The sequence below is a fragment of the Dipodomys ordii genome, unplaced genomic scaffold (assembly GCF_000151885.1).
Source record: "Dipodomys ordii isolate 6190 unplaced genomic scaffold, Dord_2.0 Scaffold183, whole genome shotgun sequence".
In the NCBI taxonomy this organism is placed as follows: domain Eukaryota; kingdom Metazoa; phylum Chordata; class Mammalia; order Rodentia; family Heteromyidae; genus Dipodomys; species Dipodomys ordii.
The window spans coordinates 447,081-465,301 of NW_012267399.1; positions in this window are offsets into that span (position 1 = coordinate 447,081).

Sequence of the window (18,221 nt, forward strand, 5' to 3'; positions counted from 1 at the left end):
ACTGGAGTTGGAAGGATTCAAATCAGAGCTTTATTATTTACAGTCATGTGATTGCAAATCAATTACTTAAGTTCTCCAAACTTCTTTTCTCTTTTATAAAATAGAGATTCTAGTGACATATCTATCTTAAATATTGTGAGAAATAAATGAGATGATGAATGAAAAGTATTTGGCATACAAGTTCGTGGCTAACATTTAGAGGAGGGGAAATTGAAGAATGATAAAGGTGAGTCTTAAGGTGGCTAAAAATTCAGTCCCAGAGTTTAGCCAAGAGGCAGACTTGGATGAGTCAGTATTTTTACGAATGTGGTTCTATATCTTCTTGGGTGAGAACAATCTTGTATTAAGTCCTAGCCAAGGTTTTCCCTTATGAGGTGCAGGCAAATGCTTCAAGTTTGACCTCAAATCCCAAGAGGAAGAGGAGAATTTAGAAAAAAGTTTCTACAAGACCAGTAGCTCAGAGAGAGAGAGCCAGAGTTGACAAGGATAATAATTGTGGCTATTAAATATTGTAAAACATGTAAAAATTAGTATGGAAACACCAGCAAAGAAACATGGTTCAACAAGAAATGCACTTATTACCTTGCTTATGTAACTGTAATCCCTTTGTACATCACCTTATCAATAGAAAATACCCAGTACAAAAAAGAAAGAAGCATATACTTAAATAAGGTTCAAATATGAATTTAGAATAAACATTTAACTAAAGTATCATGATATATAATAATTATTATATAATTATGATACAGAGAATGTAAGATCTAAAATCATTAAAAATGAATCCTTATACTATTCTATTAATGTGACTTTCTGCCTGTTGCCCAATAATAATTACTATTCTACTAATTTTTATTTGGTTAAGAAGTTACAATACCAAAATATATCATCCTGATGAGAGTAAGAACATCATTAGATTAAAAGAAGGACTCTCTTGATCATATTCACCTTTTAGAATTCAGATTTTATTTTGTCAAAAATTATTTCTCTTGTGCTTGTTCTTCTAAAATCTGTGGGTTGACTAATGCTATAACTGCATTGTTTCTCTCTATATAAAATAATGTTACACATATCACTTTATTGGAAGGTCCTATAAAAACTGGCCATTGTCCGACCTTTGCCAGAATAATCTAGATGTTTGTGTGCTTATTAGCAAATATGCTGCCATATTCCTTGCTTACCTTGGCTATCTGTTATCCCAAAGGACATAGAAAACTGTCAGTATCATATGCAATTTTTAATTTTCTTTTATTCTAAGTTTGGGTTTATGCCCAACAGCAATTCCAACACCTACTTGTGGGTTGTGATTCAAGAGAGGCCGAGGACATGATATAGGAGCAGTCCCTTCACACAGGAGCAGGTATTCCATCACTAGGAAGGGACCAGGATGCTGATTTTGTTCAGGGATATAGTAGAGAGGAAAGACCATAGCCACCCCAATAACACATTCCCCAAACAGATTTAGGAAAATGCTGCAAGCTTTCATGGTATTGTTATATTCTCTAGCCCCACTCATATGATAAGACTGTGAGACTGATAACCCGAAGTAGTCCTCACATACTGTAGGAGACATCTAGAAAAACCTCCATGACAGTGGCAGGTAGTGAAGGTGGCTGAGAATCAAGAATTGGTGGATCTACCCAGAGGTTGTCACTACTTGGAAATACAAGAACCTCAAGGCTTGGCTGTCTGGAGTCCCATTACAAGAGGCTCTGGGTAGGCACAGCTAAGAATTGTGGTTGAGTTTTACAGTGAGTTTTACAGATGGGAGGGCCATCTTCCAGAAACCAACCACCAAGTGATTTGCCTGAGATAAGAGCACAGACAGTGAGATTGGTCAACAACTGATGAGGGAAGTGGAGGCTCATGTCTAAGACCCAGATATCTTTGGTCGCCTCCTCACTCCATAAGTCATAGATCAGAGGTCATCCTCCATGCCATATTCTTCTTCCTCCTGCTGCATCCGTAGCATTCAGGAACAACAGAGAGAGGGAGGACATGAGAGCAACCTTGAGGGTAAGTGATGAGGAGGCTATTTTAACTGAAAAAGTTGGGAAATAAGTTTTCCCTAACTTCAGTTTACTTAAAGACTTTAAGATGAATGTATATAGAGAAAACTAAAAAAATATATTTTCTTGCATATTTTATGGTAACACATGAATTGAATCATTACAAAATATGTGGTGGGCCTACAGACAATATAAAAACCAACTTTTAAAATATCACATTTCCCACATTGTAAAACTCTCTTGGTTGAAAAGATAATACTTTAAAAGTTTTTATGTCATGTGCTCCAGAGTGTATACGATTGTTCTCTGATCTGCAGATACTTCAGGGGAAAGGATTATAATGCATCATTTTTCATCTGGTAATTGATATGGCTACTGCTGACCAAGATGTAAGATTTCAGAGACTAAGAACAGCTTCTGCATTTGTTTGCATTTCTTTGTCCAACCCCATTAACAATGGGTGAAAAATTCAGTGTGGCACACTTGTAAGGTGTGAAAACAACTCTCAAGAACCCTTTTAGAATGATCACGAATGGTACTTTGTATAAAGTCATTAAAGAGCCAAATTGGACCAAAAAAAATCAAACTGAATTTGCCCAGATGGTTACAGTAAAAAATTACAACCTGAGATCTGTCATATGTGCTAGTTTCAACAATTCTTGTCTTTTTTAATTTGGCAGAAAGTTCTTTCTCCTTAGAAAATTAAAAACAAAATCTTTGCAGGGGCTATAAGAGGTACTGTAGTATAGCTTATCAAAAAGACTCAGAGCCGGAACAGCCTTTTCCTCTCCTCAAGGGTAGCTAGACCACAGCCTGAGATTCTTTACAGCAAAAGAATATTATTGGACTGTTATTTTATTTTATGTTATAAAACAAGATTTAGGTTACATTTTCAGGTTAAAAAGTGCATTTTGTTTTAATCAATGAAATAATAGAATTACTGTCAAAAGTTACATTCCTAGTTGGGATAACAAGCCCTTTACTGTGCTCAGTGTTAAAGGAAGCACATAGGCTTCATATTAAATTTTATTTTTCCTGCCAGAAGCTTTTACTGCTCCTGCCTAGAATTCCTACCCTTGTAGTACTAGAGGGCTAAAGCACTTCCTTTATGAAATGTGTTCACTTGGGCAGAGGGGAGCAGCACAACATTGAACTTGACAGTAGGAGACAGTCACAGATATTGAGGAACATTTATGCTGGAAGGCGGGTTCAACTGTTTTGTGTGTGGGGTGTGTGTGTGTGTGTGTGTGTGTGTGTGTGTGTGTCTGTCTGTCTGTCTGTCTGTCTGTCTGTCTGTCCTGGGTCTTGAACTCAGAACCTAAATGCCATCTCTCAGTTTTGTTTTTGTTTTTCTTTTTGCTCATAGCTAGTTCTCCTCTGGTTGAAACACAGCTCCACTTACAGCACTTCTGGTAGTTAATTGGAGATGAGTTTTGCAGGCTTTTTGCTCAGTCTGGCTTTAAACCTTGATCCTTAGATCTCAGCCTCCTGAGTAGCTAGCATTACAAGTGTGTGTCACTGATGCCCAGTTTATAGTTGCTTTAAGAAAGTTTTAATTAGCTAAGTGCTGGTGGCTCATGCCTATAATCCTAGCTACTCAGGAGGCTGAGATCTGAGGATCACGGTTCAAAGCCAGCCTGGGCAGGAACGTCTATGAAATTCGGATCTCCAGTTAACCACCAGAAAACCGGAAGTGGTGCTGTGGCTCAAATGGTAGAAGGTTTGCCTTGAGCTGAAGAAAGAACTCAGGGACAGCACCCAGGCCCAGAATTCAAGCCCCACAACTGACAAAAAAAAATGAGAGAGAGAGCAAGCAAGCAAGACAGAAAGACAAACAAGAAGGAAGAAAGGAAGGAAGGAAGGGAGAGAGGGAGGGAGGGAGGGAGGGAGGGAAGGAGGGAGGGAGGGAGGGAAGGAGGGAGGGAGGGAGGGAGGGGAAGAAAGAAAGAAAGAAAGAAAGAAAGAAAGAAAGAAAGAAAGAAAGAAAGAAAGAAAGTTAGTTTTAAAGTGTGGCATACACAAAGGAAAATACACTCCAATTTATAGCTTGATTATATTTATAAGTACACCTGTGTAATTCCCTCTCGAATTGATAAACAGACCATGGCAGAACCCAGAGTCTTTTAGTATCAGTCCCCTTCTAGTCTCTTTGGACTGGCCTAAGAGTAATTACTATCTAGACTAATTTTCTCTTTTAAGGAATTTTGTTTATCTTGAAATAATCTTAGACTCACAAGAGGTTGCAAAAGCGGTACAGAGAGCTTCGGGGTATTCTTTACCCAGCTTCTTCCAATGTTATAGAGCCACAGTGCATCATTACTCAGGAATTTGGAGTAGGTAAAATAATATCACTTAAGTACTTGATTCAGTTTTCACCAGTTTTTATGCACTAATTTTTAGTGTATAGTTCTATGAAATTTTATCACATCCATAGGTTCATGAAATCATCACCCAAATTTGATATAAAAAATTCACCATGAAAAATGTTGCCCGGAAATTTATCTAAATAGCACTACTGACTATACTTTTTAGTTCTGGCTACTTGCATTGAATATCATGTTTACAAGAGTCATTCTTGCCATGGTTTCCCTTATTTGAAATAACTAGTATATATCTGTGACAAGCAGAAAAGTGCAGATAAGATGATGTTAAGTGAAATGAACTCCAAGATAAGGACACAAGTGGTTTTTTCTTTCTTGCTATTGTTTCTAACGTATTTATAAGGTACCACATGATTTTTGTGTTGCTTTGTATGTCCCTCCCCCACAGTATAACCCCTGTTTTCACTGTATTTGATGTTGGTATAATTTGGGGAGCAGAAGGGAAAAACAAATTGTTTAAATAGGGATACAGGTGGACCCATTGCAACAATGAAATGTACAAGAAAGATGCTAGTTGAAAAACGAACTTTACAATTTAGGGGAGAGGGGGAAATGTAGTTGTGGAGGTGGGAGGGAAGGGATGGTAGGGGAAAAACAAAGGAGGAAGCAACAATGCTTGATAAGAAATGGACTCATTACCTTGCTCATGTGATCATAACCCCTCTATACAGTATTTTCACAATAAAAAACTTATTTTAAAAAGTCATTCTTGTTACCATGCGTAATACAGTTTGTTTATTCTCTTTGTTGCATTCCATTGTATAAGTCTGTAAATTATTTAATCTGTTCTACTATTTTTAATTTCATATATATTTTTATTGTAAAGATACCGTACAGATAGGTTACAGTTACATGAGTAAGGTAATGAGTACATTTCCTATTGAGCATTGTTACCTCCTCCTTTGTTTTTCCCCTACCATCCCTTCTCCCCCGCACCTCCCCAACTCTTCCCTCCCCATCTCAAGTTGGAAAGTTCGTTTTCAACATAGTGTTTTCTACCTCTCATTGTTATTTCAACATTTTGTTATTTCCCTTCCCTAACCCAAATTAGGAAAAAGAAATACAATATCTGTTCTACTGTTGGTAAACATTTTAACAATGTTTAATTTTGCCTATTAACAATGGTGTTGTTAGAAATATTGTAGTATTTCTTTTTTTTTTTTTTGTCGTTTGGGGGGCTTGAACTCTGGGCCTGGGCGCTGTCCCTCAGCTCTTCAGCTCAAGGCGAGCGCTCTGCCACTTGAGCTACAGCGCCACTTCCGGTTTTCTGGTGGTTTATTGGAGATAAGAGTCTCACGGTCTCTCCTGCCCCGGCTGGCTTTGAACCGCGATCCTCAGATCTCAGCCTCCTGAGTAGCTAGGATTACAGGCGTGAGCCACCAGCGCCCGGCTGTAGTATTTCTTAAATGGATATATATACATACATGTATATGTATGTGTGTGTGTATATATATAGCCCATCAAAAATTTACTTTCCCATTGTCTATTATCTTAAGAATAGTGGGAATAATGGAAATTCACTGGATCCTCTAAGTGCCTTAGTTTCTGCATCCTCCCAGCTTCTTTCTTAGCTCCCTTAGTAAGTGTCTAAGCTTCCTGTGAGGCTAGAGGAATGGGGGAAACTTCTTTTTGGAGTGGGGCACTGCTTCCTCTCCTCAGGGCTTCTTCACTCTCAGCTCTGCTCCTTCCTGAAACTATCTTAACCTTCTCTCTAGAAATTTGTTATTTGCATGGCATGCAGGAACATGACAGTCAGAAAGTCCTGGCTTTCAGGCTCATTTCAGTAAATCCAAGCCCAGGCTGTCTAAGATAATCTTAGAACAAGTTGCCTTCCTGTCCTGAGCCTTAAATTTTCAGCCATTCTTTCCCTGAGTTTCTTTCTTGTTCATAGTATCACTTCTTAATGAGACATGATAGTAGTGACCACTGGTTTCTGATGAGCTCCACAATGACTACCCATTGGAGAGTAGGCTTACATTACTCAGGGAGCCTGTTACTTTCTAGAGAAGAGCCAGATAGTCTGAATGCTCTTTTTTCTTACTTGCCCCAAGGAAATGATCCAAAATACATAATAAAATTCAAAAATACAAAATACACTAAGATGTTCACCACAGAATTGTTTGCACCAGTAAAAATACTCTATTTAGAAATAATGTCTCCTCATTATATTCCATTCAAAGACAGACTAGTTCTCAGGATTCTAGATTCAACACAGAGAAACAAATCAAATGTTGACTGGGCTCCAAGAAGGCAGCCACAGTTTCCATATAGAACCTTATAGTCATTTATCAAAGTCCTTTCTCATCACCCATTATGTTCTATGTCCTGAGCTAAGTGGTGGATGGATATATAGAGGAGAATCAGACACTGCCTTTGGCTTCAAGGAGTTTAGTCTAGCCAAAGAAGCAGAGCTCTAATGGGTGAAATAAAAGCCAATGTAACTGCTACATTGGGGACATAAGAAGTTACCATGGGAGACTAAGGACAAGTTATTTTTCTTGGGGGAATAAGGGAATAAAGGAAGAAAGTGGCATCTGAGTTTTACAGAGGAGAAACTAGAAAGTAATTCCAGGCAGTGGAAGCAAAGCAAGGACATTGGCTGGCTTGTAGCGTGTGTGGAGAGAACTGTAGGCTGCATGGTAGATTGTAGCGTGCATGGAGGTGCATACAAAGCCACATGAGGGTAAGGTAGGATGGCAATCCGGACAGTAAATGGGTCAAATAAAAAGGATCCCAAATGCTAGGGAACCATATTAGCTGCATCCCATACATGGAATGGGTTGAGGGATGGGACTATAGAACAGCCATGGAATGATATCAGGAGATATTTTTGAAAGATGGACTGGAAAAAAGGAATGAATGAAGACAGGATGATCAAGTGAAAGCTTCTTGTTTTCTAGGAAAGATTGAAAGAGGCATGAGACCTGAGGCACTAAGGTTGGAGAAAATCAGAGTCCAGGAGTATTTAAGAATTGAAAAGCAGAGCCCAGTGGTATTCAAGAATTGAAAAGCAGTGTCCAGTGATATTTAAGAATTGAAAGGTCTTGTGGGTTCAGAGAGTATGGGAGGTCTCATGAGTCTCATGTTTTCTGACTCCGGCAACTATATAAATTGTAGAGTGTTTCATTTTGTTGGGAAACCCAAAAGGAGAAGTTAGGGGAAGATAGGGACTGTAGTCTGGGGTGTTGAGTTTTAGCTTCCTATGAGGAGAGATAGAAGGGAGCAGACGGGTAGATAAATTAGGGTCCCAGAGTAGGAATAAGACTAGTGATGTTGTTTTGGGCCTTGCCAGTCTATAGTTGCATTTTTTTAAAAGACATTGATGAAAAAATGCACATTGAAAGAAGGGAAATGCAGCTGGGTGCCAGCACGCCTGTAATCCTAGCTACGCAGGAGGCTGAGATCTGAGGATCACAATTCAAAGCCAGCCCAGGCAGGAAAGTTGTGAGACTCTTTTTATCTCCAATAAACTACTAGAAAACCAGAAGTAGCACTGTGGCTCTAGTGGTAGAGCACTCGCCTTGAGCTAAAGAACTGAGGGACAGTGCCCAGGCCCAGAGTTCAAGCCCCATGACTGACCAAAAAAAAAAAAAAGGGAAATGAAGACAGCACTGAGGAGAATCCACCTTTTAAGGAAGAGAAACAACAGCAATGGAAGGGCAAAAGTGGAGGAAGAAAAGTTAGACAGGACTAGCAAAGAGCACTGTTCCTGATAAGGAAGGGAGATCAGAGGTTAAGTGGCCATTAAACTTAACAATGAAGTAGTCAGAACAGAATAGTTCTCAAGGGATGGGGAGAGTAGAATCCAGATGGTGGCAAGCATGAAAGGGGGAAGTGGAGGACAGCGAATGGAGATAACTCGAAGAATTTGCTGGAAAGCAGGAAAAAGAAGAGCAGTAAGGGAGTACAAGGAAGGGCTAGAAGAATATTTGAAGCTGTGATGGAGGTCATGATACTTCCCACCAACTTCTTGCTAGAATCCTTCCAGAAAATGCCTGAATCTAGTACCTAGTATCTGTTTTTCCCCCTTTATGTGTGAGAGTTTGTTTGTGAGTGTCTGCATGCCTGTATGCATGGGGAGCTAAAGTCAGAGCTCTGGCTCCCTGTCTGCTCTGGAGGCGCAGCCCAAGGAAGTCCTGAGTTTCCTGCGGTGGCAGTATGTATGTGTGCCACATCTTCTCAAAGATGAGGACAAGGAGTTGAAGGCAGGCTGTGGACCATCAGGATCTGTCTGCAGCCTTTGCAAGTTCCCCACCATCTGGGCCCTATCAGACAAGTAGGGCTTTGCCTCCATTAATCTCTGATGTGATGGGCCTGGTTTCATTTCAAACGACTCTACTTCTTTTCCGCTTTCTCTTCAGCCTTTTCTTTGTACTCCCTCCCCCAAACGGACTAAAAGTGATGCTTTCTCCTTTCCTTGGTTTCTCAACCAGCTGGGGCCAGAGAAAGCTTTGAAATTGGAGTAAGGCTCAAGATGGGGAGAGAGAAGATGCTGATAAAACTGGAGGGGAGAGGTGGAGGAGAAAATGGATAACAGAGCTTCCAAGACAGGGAGCGAGCAAAGACTCCTTGGGTAACAAATTTTGGCACTTAAGGTCTCTGTCCTTTTCTTCCTTATTTCCCTCCAAGTGTATCCAGCCACCTGAGCCATACCTCTTTGCCTCACATTTCTTGTACTTCCACACTTTCTTAGGTCTCTCCATGGACTCCAGCTAGCTCTTTTATCCTATCAGAGATTTGTCCAGGCAAAGATAGTTGTGCCCAACACAGTGGCTTCTTGGACCATGAGACAGAGGCTTTGAAAACTTGTTCTTCGATCTTTTCCCTTCCACATTCATCATAAAGTATAAGAGGCCATTGTAAAATTTGATATGTGCCAATTGCAAAATAGGGCATTGAGTTAACCAGCACACGTAGAGTTTGATGTGTCTCAGTGTCTAGGAACCCTGGATATCAGAGGTAGGAGAGACCTTGAGACATCTACTCCAGACCAGTTATTACATGAAGCAGAATATTAGATCCAAGAGGAGGAAGACTGATCGTATAAGGAGTATGGAAGAGCCAGTTTGAGAACCTGGAAGTAGGCTTTCACTAATGGGTCTTACTCATAACTGATGTGATAATGGTGATAATTCAAGGGTGTGATTGGATTTATACTCAGTAGTAGTCACTGACTATATCCGAGTTACCTCTGGCCTCCACAGATTAATTGAGGGGTGGGTTGGAGCTAAAGCAGGTATCAGTTTGTAAGAGGACTGAGGATGAGGGGGAAGATAAATGACTCAGAATAAAAGGCAAGCGTGGGTTCATTGGGGTCTTAACTGTGTACATTTGTCTTTTTATATGAAAAAGATTCATTCATTCATTCATTCATGGAAAAGTAAGTGCACGAGTATGGGATGTAGATGGATGAGGCTGCACAAAACAAAAAGTCTACAACTCAAAGATATAAAAAAAACCCACAAAGGCATTTAAATTAAGTGACTTCAGAATTGGTTGATTTAGCCCCTCAAGCATGTTACCAAAGACTCAGGTTCTTTCTGTTTCTTGGCTTTGCTTTATTCCACTTCATGAGATTATTGCTTCTCGTTGTAAAGTTTCAGTAGAAAAGGAATTTTTTCTCCATTTGTTCAGTTTAATGGGAGAAGTTAAGAAATTATCTCTCCCAATATGGAATGTATACTTTTCTCTTGGGTTTAATTGAGCAACTTTACATCACATGTTCTTTCCTGATCATTCATTGATCATTCCTCATCAATTTATCAAGAGAATCCTGTTCTTGTTGACTTAGACTAGAATTGGCAAACTGTAGCCCATTGAACAAATCCAGCCAGCCACTTGACTGTTTAGACTGCAGGTTAAGAATGCTTTCTACATTTTAAATAGATGCATTTTAATTGTTATAAATTTCCCCATGTAATAGATTTCATGTTTTCTCTTAGCCTTCAAAACTTAAAATAATTGCAGTTTTGTACATTGAGAAAAAGGTTGCTGACCACTGGCTGAGACTAATCAAGATCTACATCCAAAGATGGCCATGGGTTGAACTTTTTCTGAAGCCCATAGAAGAGAGGTAGATAACTGCATAAAGTTCTCTTTCTACTGAAATCCCCAGAGTCTATGGCAGCACAGGTGAGAACTAAACCTCATGAAAACTCATTAGGAATCATTTGACAAGGTTTGTAGTCTTGGAAGTAGTTTAGAAACTGGGAGATCACTCAGAAACCACTTCTTCAGTACCAAAACTCTTCTTTAGTACCAAAATTGTATTGCTTTTTTTATGTAACTGCTACTAAGCTGTCAACTGCTACTGTCTAATTTGTTATGTCTTTCCACATGGACTTATTCCTACCTTCTGCTTACTAGGGTCTCTTCTCACACTTGACTTCTGTTGACTCATGGCATGAGTCATTCCTAGCCTGCTGACTCATGGTACTATTCATTCATTACGTACTCCATTCATTCTAGATCCGCTCACCCATGGCCTGCCGACTCATGGCTCCACTTAATCTAGCCTCCAGTCTACTACCTACTAGACTTCTGTTTGTGAATTTTCCATTTTCTGCTCCTACAAATCCCCTTTCCTCTCTTTTCTATTAAAATTCAAAGATGCTTTTATTTGCTTGGTTAAAACTTCTAGACCCATTGAGCAAAGCCCTGTAACCAATCTATTTAATCTCTGTTTTGACTTTAGCTCTAACTAGACTAAGAGATTCATAGAGAAGTTCTTATTTAAACACCAAGCTCAGACTAACATCTACAAATATTTTGATTAAGTTTTATTGTTCACATTCCCTAGTTTTAATGCTGCAACTGCTAAGATAAAGGGCAGATCTGAAGTGTCTTTTTTAAAATATCAATGACTATAATTATTAATTTTATATGTCAATCTGACTGGGGTATCCACAATGCTAATAAAGTGTTATTTCTGGAGATATAGGAAATGATGTTTCTGGAAGAGATGAGAATTGTGAATTTTTAAAAAAGAAAAAAATCTTATTTCACAATTATGGGTCTCATTTAAACTTTCAAAGGGCTGAGTAGGACAAAAGATAGACGGAAGGTAAGTTCTTTTTGTTTCTTCTTAAGTTGGGATAGCTATGTTAAATTCTTAGACACTGAAGCTCCATGTTCTTGGGTTTTCAGTCTATAAGGCTAGTACCAGCGGTCTATCTGCCTCAGGATCTCAGCCCGTCAGACCGGGATATCATCACACCACTGCCTTTCTTGGTTCTGTGGCACATGGTAGGTCTCCAGAATCATATGAGCCAATTCTCATCCTTTCTCTTCTGTCTCTGTCTTCTGTCTTTGTCTTCTGTCTCTGTTTCTGGCTCTGGCTCTAGCTCAGTGTCTCCCTTGCTCCAGCTCCTCTGGAGAACCCTGAAGAAATACAGGATCTAATATCCAGAATCAATCTGGATCTCCTATAATTAAAGAAACACTGAAGCTTATTGCAAGGAAGTGATGTTCAAAGTTATCAGTAAAAAATTTTATTTTAAAGGTGATCTACAGAAGGGTTATAGTTAGATAAGTCAGATAATGAATGCATTTCTTTTTTAACAGTGTCCCCTCTTACCTCCTTTTCTCCCAGCATTTTTCCTCCCAACCCCCGTTCCTGACAAGTTATATAGTACTTCAACATAGTGTCTAGTGAGTATCACTGCTGCATTAGTTCACCCTTTGTCCCCCCATTTCCAGGCTTCTCCCACCTCCCCAAATCAGATAAACTTACATCAAGATAAAGTTACAGAAATAAAAAAAATAGGGACAAAAGAAGGAAAACAGAAAAACACACAAACCCCACAAAAAGTAAAATACAACACTCTTGTTTCCATTTCTTGGAGTTCATTTCGATAAATATCATTGTATATGACCATATGTACATTGCTATTGAGCCTTTGTGATCCTCTCCTAAGAATATCCTCCTTTGGTCTCACTATGTGAATGCTGAGAGTCCTGTGTAGTTTGTCATGTCTAAGTGTAATTAGAAAATTACCATTTTTATGATGTTCTATCAACTTCAAATATTTAGCTCACCTTATAGCTAAATCTTATTGCAATTACATAAGAAATTAAGATCAAAACATAGTAGTTCTGAAAAATCCCCAAAAGGAATTATAGTTGACACGTTCTAAGAATTTCCAGGAAAATATGTTATAGACTGGCCTGTATAACAGCATGAAATAGAGTTACTAGCCTGAGTAAGCCTGGAAAACACCTCTAGAAACAAGCAATGATGGTAATAGAAATGAACTTTCAATGGTCATTTTTATAGGTGTCATGGCCATGAAATAGAAACTGAAGAGAGTGGTGCTTTTGGTACACACAGGAAAACAACATCTTTAGCCTCATTTGTAGTTAGGTGGAAGCTATCACACTGGGTTTTAGCCACTGGAAGGTGACAAAAGTAATGTTCACTACTTCTGAGCTACACTAAAGAAACTTCACAGGCTGGGAAGGTGGATGAGTGGTAGAGTGCTTGCCTTGCACCACATAAATAGAAAAAGCTGGAAGTGGCACTGTGGCTCAAGTAGTGGAGCGCTAGCTTTGAGCTGAAGAGCCAAGGGACAGCACCCAGGCAGAATTCAAGCCCCAAGACTGGAAAAAAAAAAAGAAAGAAACATGTGAAGACATTTTCATGCTTTCCCCCCTTTACTGATGACCTGTCAGTCAAACATGACTATGACTATGGTAGTTTTATGAGATGGATGGCCAAATCTCAAGTCACCACTGGAAAGCAAAGCTCTGTGTAGAGCCAGAAAACATGTATTTGACTTATTGGACTGTTGTAAATTGAGAAATAAAGCCTCTATTATGATGTGACTGTTTCAGACCCATGCATTAATAATTCTATATAACATATTAAATAGATTAAATTTAAAATATTTTTGTTTAATATACAGATAAAAATATAAATATGGTAAGAGTCAATTGATAAGGTGAGGAAACATTTCTAACTGGAGCGTATAAACTGATGAAAGCCATTCTTTTTGTATGTTGGTCCTGGGGCTTGAACTCAGCATCTAAGCTTTTGTGCTCAAAGCATTCTACCACTTGTACGGTTAATTAGACATAAGAGTCTTAAGAACTTTGCTGCCCAAGGCTAGCTTCAAACAGCAATTCTCAGATCTCAGTCTCCTGAGCAGCAAGGATTACAGGCTTGAGCCACTGATGTGCAGCTCATTTTTATTTTTTTAAATTATTGATTGTAAAGTTGATGAACAGGGGGTTACAGTTATGTAAGTAAGGTAATGAGTACATTTCTTTTTGAACACTGTCACCCTTCCATCATTTTCTCCCCCTTTCCCCTCCCCGCTCTCCTCCCCAAGTAGTAGAGTTCATTTCCAACATAGTATCTAGTGAGTATCATTGTTGGATTTGTTCATGTGAAAGCCATTAGGTTTTTTTTTTTTTGGTCGTGGGGCTTGAACTCTGGGCCTGGGTGCTGTCCCTCAGCTCTTCAGCTCGAGACTAGTGCTCTACCGCTTGAGCGCAAGCGCCACTTCTGGTTTTCTGGTGGTTAACTGGAAATAAGCATCTCATGGACTTTCCTGCCTGGGCTGGCTTTGAACCATGATCCTCAGATCTCAGCCTCCTGAGTAGCTAGGCTTACAGGCATGAGCCACCTGTGCCCGGCTATGAAAGCCATTTTTAAATGGGTGTTTTAAAGCTCTGATTAAGATGTAGAAACAAAATAAAAGAGGCTACAATTTGAATTGCAGAAGGATCTTTTGGTGACAGAATGGACATATATTTCTAAATATAGTACTGTGGGCAGAAGGAATTTTATATCAGAGCAAAATGTTGATTCTGAAATGAAAATACCCAAAGAAATAATAGAGGTAAAATGAAATTCTAACACTGTTCAGCATACTAGCTTCATAAAATAACTTTCTAGGCATGCCCTCCTCCTCTCATTTCTAGAAGAATTTATGTTGCATTTATGCTATTTAATATCATGTTATTGATGCCTTGAATGTTTGATGGACTCTGCTGGGGAAGACACCTGAGCCTCGGATTTCCTTTCAGAAATATTTTTTAGTTATCAATCCAATTTATTTATTTCATATTTTCTTGAGTCAAACCAAAAAGCAGAACTTTTTGGTTTGATTTAATTTATCTTATTTGTTGGCATGAGGTTAATAATAATATTTCCTTTTAATTCAGTATGGTCTGCTATGATGTTCCCTGTTTTAGTTTCTGATTTTGGTTATCTGTGCATTTTCTTCTCTATTCTGGTCAGTTTGACCAAGAACTTATCAATTTTTGTTGAGCCTAAAGAGTAAACTTTTGGTTTCACTTACCTTTTATATTGATTTTTCTTTATTTCATTGGATTTGGCTTTGATTTTTTATGATTAATTTCCTTCTGCTTACTTGGAGCTTACTTCAGTCATTTTTGTTATCATTTTCATTAAGGTGAGAAGCTTAGATGATTGATTTAATTTTTTTTTTGGCAGTGGCACTAGGGATTGAATTCAGGTTTTTTGTGCTTGCTAGGCAAGATCTTGAACCTTTATTCAATTCTAATATATGTTTAAGGCTATCTATTTTCCTCCAAGGATTGCTTTAGCTGTGTTTCATTTCTTTTCTTTTCTTTCCTTTCTGTCCTTCTTCCTTCCTTTCTTTCTATTTTTCTTTCTTTCTTTCTCTTTCTTTCTCTCTCTTTCTTTCATCCTGTCTTTTTTCTTTCTGTCTTTCTTTTTCTTTTTTTTTATTTTTTGTTGGTCATAGGGCTTGAACTCTGGGCCTGGGTGCTGTCCTTCAGCTCTTCAAGGCAAGCACTCTACCACTTGAGCCACAGCACCACTTCCCATTTTCTGGTGGTTTATTGGAGATAAGAGTCTCACAGACTTTCCTGCTTGGGCTGGCTTTAAACTGAGATTCTCAGATCTCAGCCTCCTGAGTAGCTAGGATTACAGGCATGAGCCACCAGTGCCCAGTTTATATATTTTTTCTTTTAGCTTAAGATATTTAAATGTTTTTATTTGTGACATTTGTCCTTATTTAGGAATATGCTAATTTAATTTAAAATGTTTTGTAGTCAGGCACTGGTGGATCACGCCTATAATCCTAGTTACTGAGATCTGGAGGATCATAATTTGAAGCCAACTTGGGCAGAAAAATCTGCGAGAGTCTGTCTCCAATTAATCAGCCAAATCTGGGCTGGAAGTATAGCCCACATAGTAGAGAACCAGCAGGTTAGCAAAGAAGCTAGTACAAGTCCTCTGAGTTCAAGCTCTGATACCAGAAAAAAGAAAAAAATTGGAGATTTTCCAGAATGCTTTTTCTTTAGTTGATTTTTTAACTCAATTCTATGTTTAAGAACTATTCTCTGGATAATAATATTTCTTTATACTTATTTTGGCTCAATTCATAGTCTCAATAAAAGAGGTTTTGTACATTTGATACTTGTTTATTTTGTTATAGTGAGTAAACTGATTAATATATTTCATGTAAGTGAAGTTTGACCGTTTATTTACTGGCTGATTTTCTGTGTAGTCTTTCACCATTTTTTGAGAAACTGTGTAACATTCATACTTGTGTATTAACACTTTCAACTATAATTGTTGGTTATTTCTCATTTCAACTATGGGCATTTGGCTTCAAGTAGTTTGAGGATTTGCTTTTTAAAATCTTTTTACATAATACTTGTACTTTTTATAAAATATACTTCTTTCTCTCCAGAAAAATTTTTATCTTAGAATATATATTGTCTATGCTAATATAGATTCTCCAAATCTGTCACCCGTCTACAACACGATTTTTTTTTCCAGTCCTGGGGCTTGAACTCAGGGCCTAGGTGCTATCTCTGAGCTTCTTTTTTGCTCAAAGCTAACTCTCTACCACCTAAGCCACAGTGCCACTTCTGGCCTTTTCTGAGTAGTTTATTGGAAATAAGAGTCTCAAGAACTTTCTGCCTGGGCTGACTTTGAACCACAACCCTCAGATCTTAGCCTCCAGAGTAGCTAGAATTACAGGCATGAGCCACTAGTGCCCAGCTGAATTTCTATTCCTTTCTATCAAACTGTTTGCTCTCTCTCTCTCTTTCACTCTCTCTCATTATCTGTGTAAAGAAGGAACTCAGTTTTTGCTCACTGCGCAGATGCTCAAACATTTGAGCTACATCTTCAGACCAAGATCTTGCTTTTCTTATCCAGTATAATAATCATTCCATTTTGTGTGTATGTATGTGTGTTTAAAAACATTAAATATATGTAAGCTTCATTGATATATAATTCACATACTCTACAATTTACTATTCAAAACAAACCCTGTTCTGTGGAATTCATGGTTATGCAACTATCACTGCAATCAATTGTTAAACAGTTTAGTCATCCCAAGGAAGTGTAGTATACATTAATAGTTATTATTCATTTATACAAGTCTACTTTCTGTTTTTGTAGGCTTTCTTGTTGTGGACAATTCATGTACATAAATTGGAATTATTCAGTATGTGGTCTTCTATGATTTACTTCTTTCACTTAGCTTATTTTTATTGAGTTTATTTTATAGCTAAATTATATTTCATTGTGTGGAGTTACATCTCTCCATTCATTAGATGACAGACATTGGAGATGTTTGTGCTTTTTTAAAAATTATAAATCTGCTATGAATATTTATACAGTTTTGTATGAACATATATGGTCAGTCTTCCACACATGGATTCTATCAACTATAGATCAAACTTTTAAAAATTACATCTGGCTGGGCACCGGTGGCTCACGCCTGTAATCCTAGCTACTCAGAAGGCTGAGATCTGAGGATCGCGGTTCAAAGCCAGCCTGGGCAGGAAAGTCCATGAGACCTTTATCTCCAATTAACCACCTCTTGAGCGCTGTGGCTCAAGAGGTACAGTGCCCATGTTGAAGAGTTCAGGAACAGCACTCAGGCCCAGAGTTCAAGAATCACGACCGACCAAAAAAAAAAAATTACATCTATAACAAATGTAGCCTTTAAATCTTATCATTATTCCCTAAACATGGTAGTAAGCAATTACTTACCTAGTATTTATATTATATTTGCATTATAAATAACATAGAGATGATTTATAGTATATGGAAAATGTTCATAGGTTATACTAAAATACTACTATACTCCCTTAATAGTTGAGCATCCATGCATTTAGTGTGCATGGTGAGATTTCAAGCTATCATAGAACCAATCACTGCTGGATATCAACACATGATTGTATTTTTAATTCCATTTAGTGTCTACTGTAAGCAGAATTGCTGAGTCATATGCTAACCCTATGCTGAACATTTTAAGAAACTGCTGGGCCTTTTTCCAAAGTAGATGTGTCATTTTATATTCTCACCAGCAATGTAGGAGAACTTTGATTTCTCCACTTCCTCCTAAGCACTTGCTACTGTATGATATATTTTTTTATTGTAACCTTTCAGTGAAGGTGTAGTGGAATTTTCTGTAGTTATTTGTATATCCCTGGTGACTAATGGTGTTCATTGTATTTTTGTGTACATATTAGACATTTGTGTGTCTCCTTGGTAGAAATATCTATTCAGATCTTTTGCCCAATTTTAAAATTGGATTCTTACTCTTGTTATGTAGTATTTATGTGTAAGAGTTCTTACATATTGTGGAGCCAGGTGCCAGTGATTCACCCCTGTAATCCTAGCTGCTCAGGAGGCTGAGATCTGAGGACCTCAGATCAAAACCAGCCCGGGCAGGAAAGTCCATGAGACTCTTATCTCCAATAAACCACCAAAAAACCAGAAGTGGTGCTGTGGCTCAAGTGGTAGAGTGCTTGCCTTTAAGAGTTGAAAGACAGCACCCAGGCCCAGAGTTCAAGCCCCATGACTGACAAAAAAATAAAA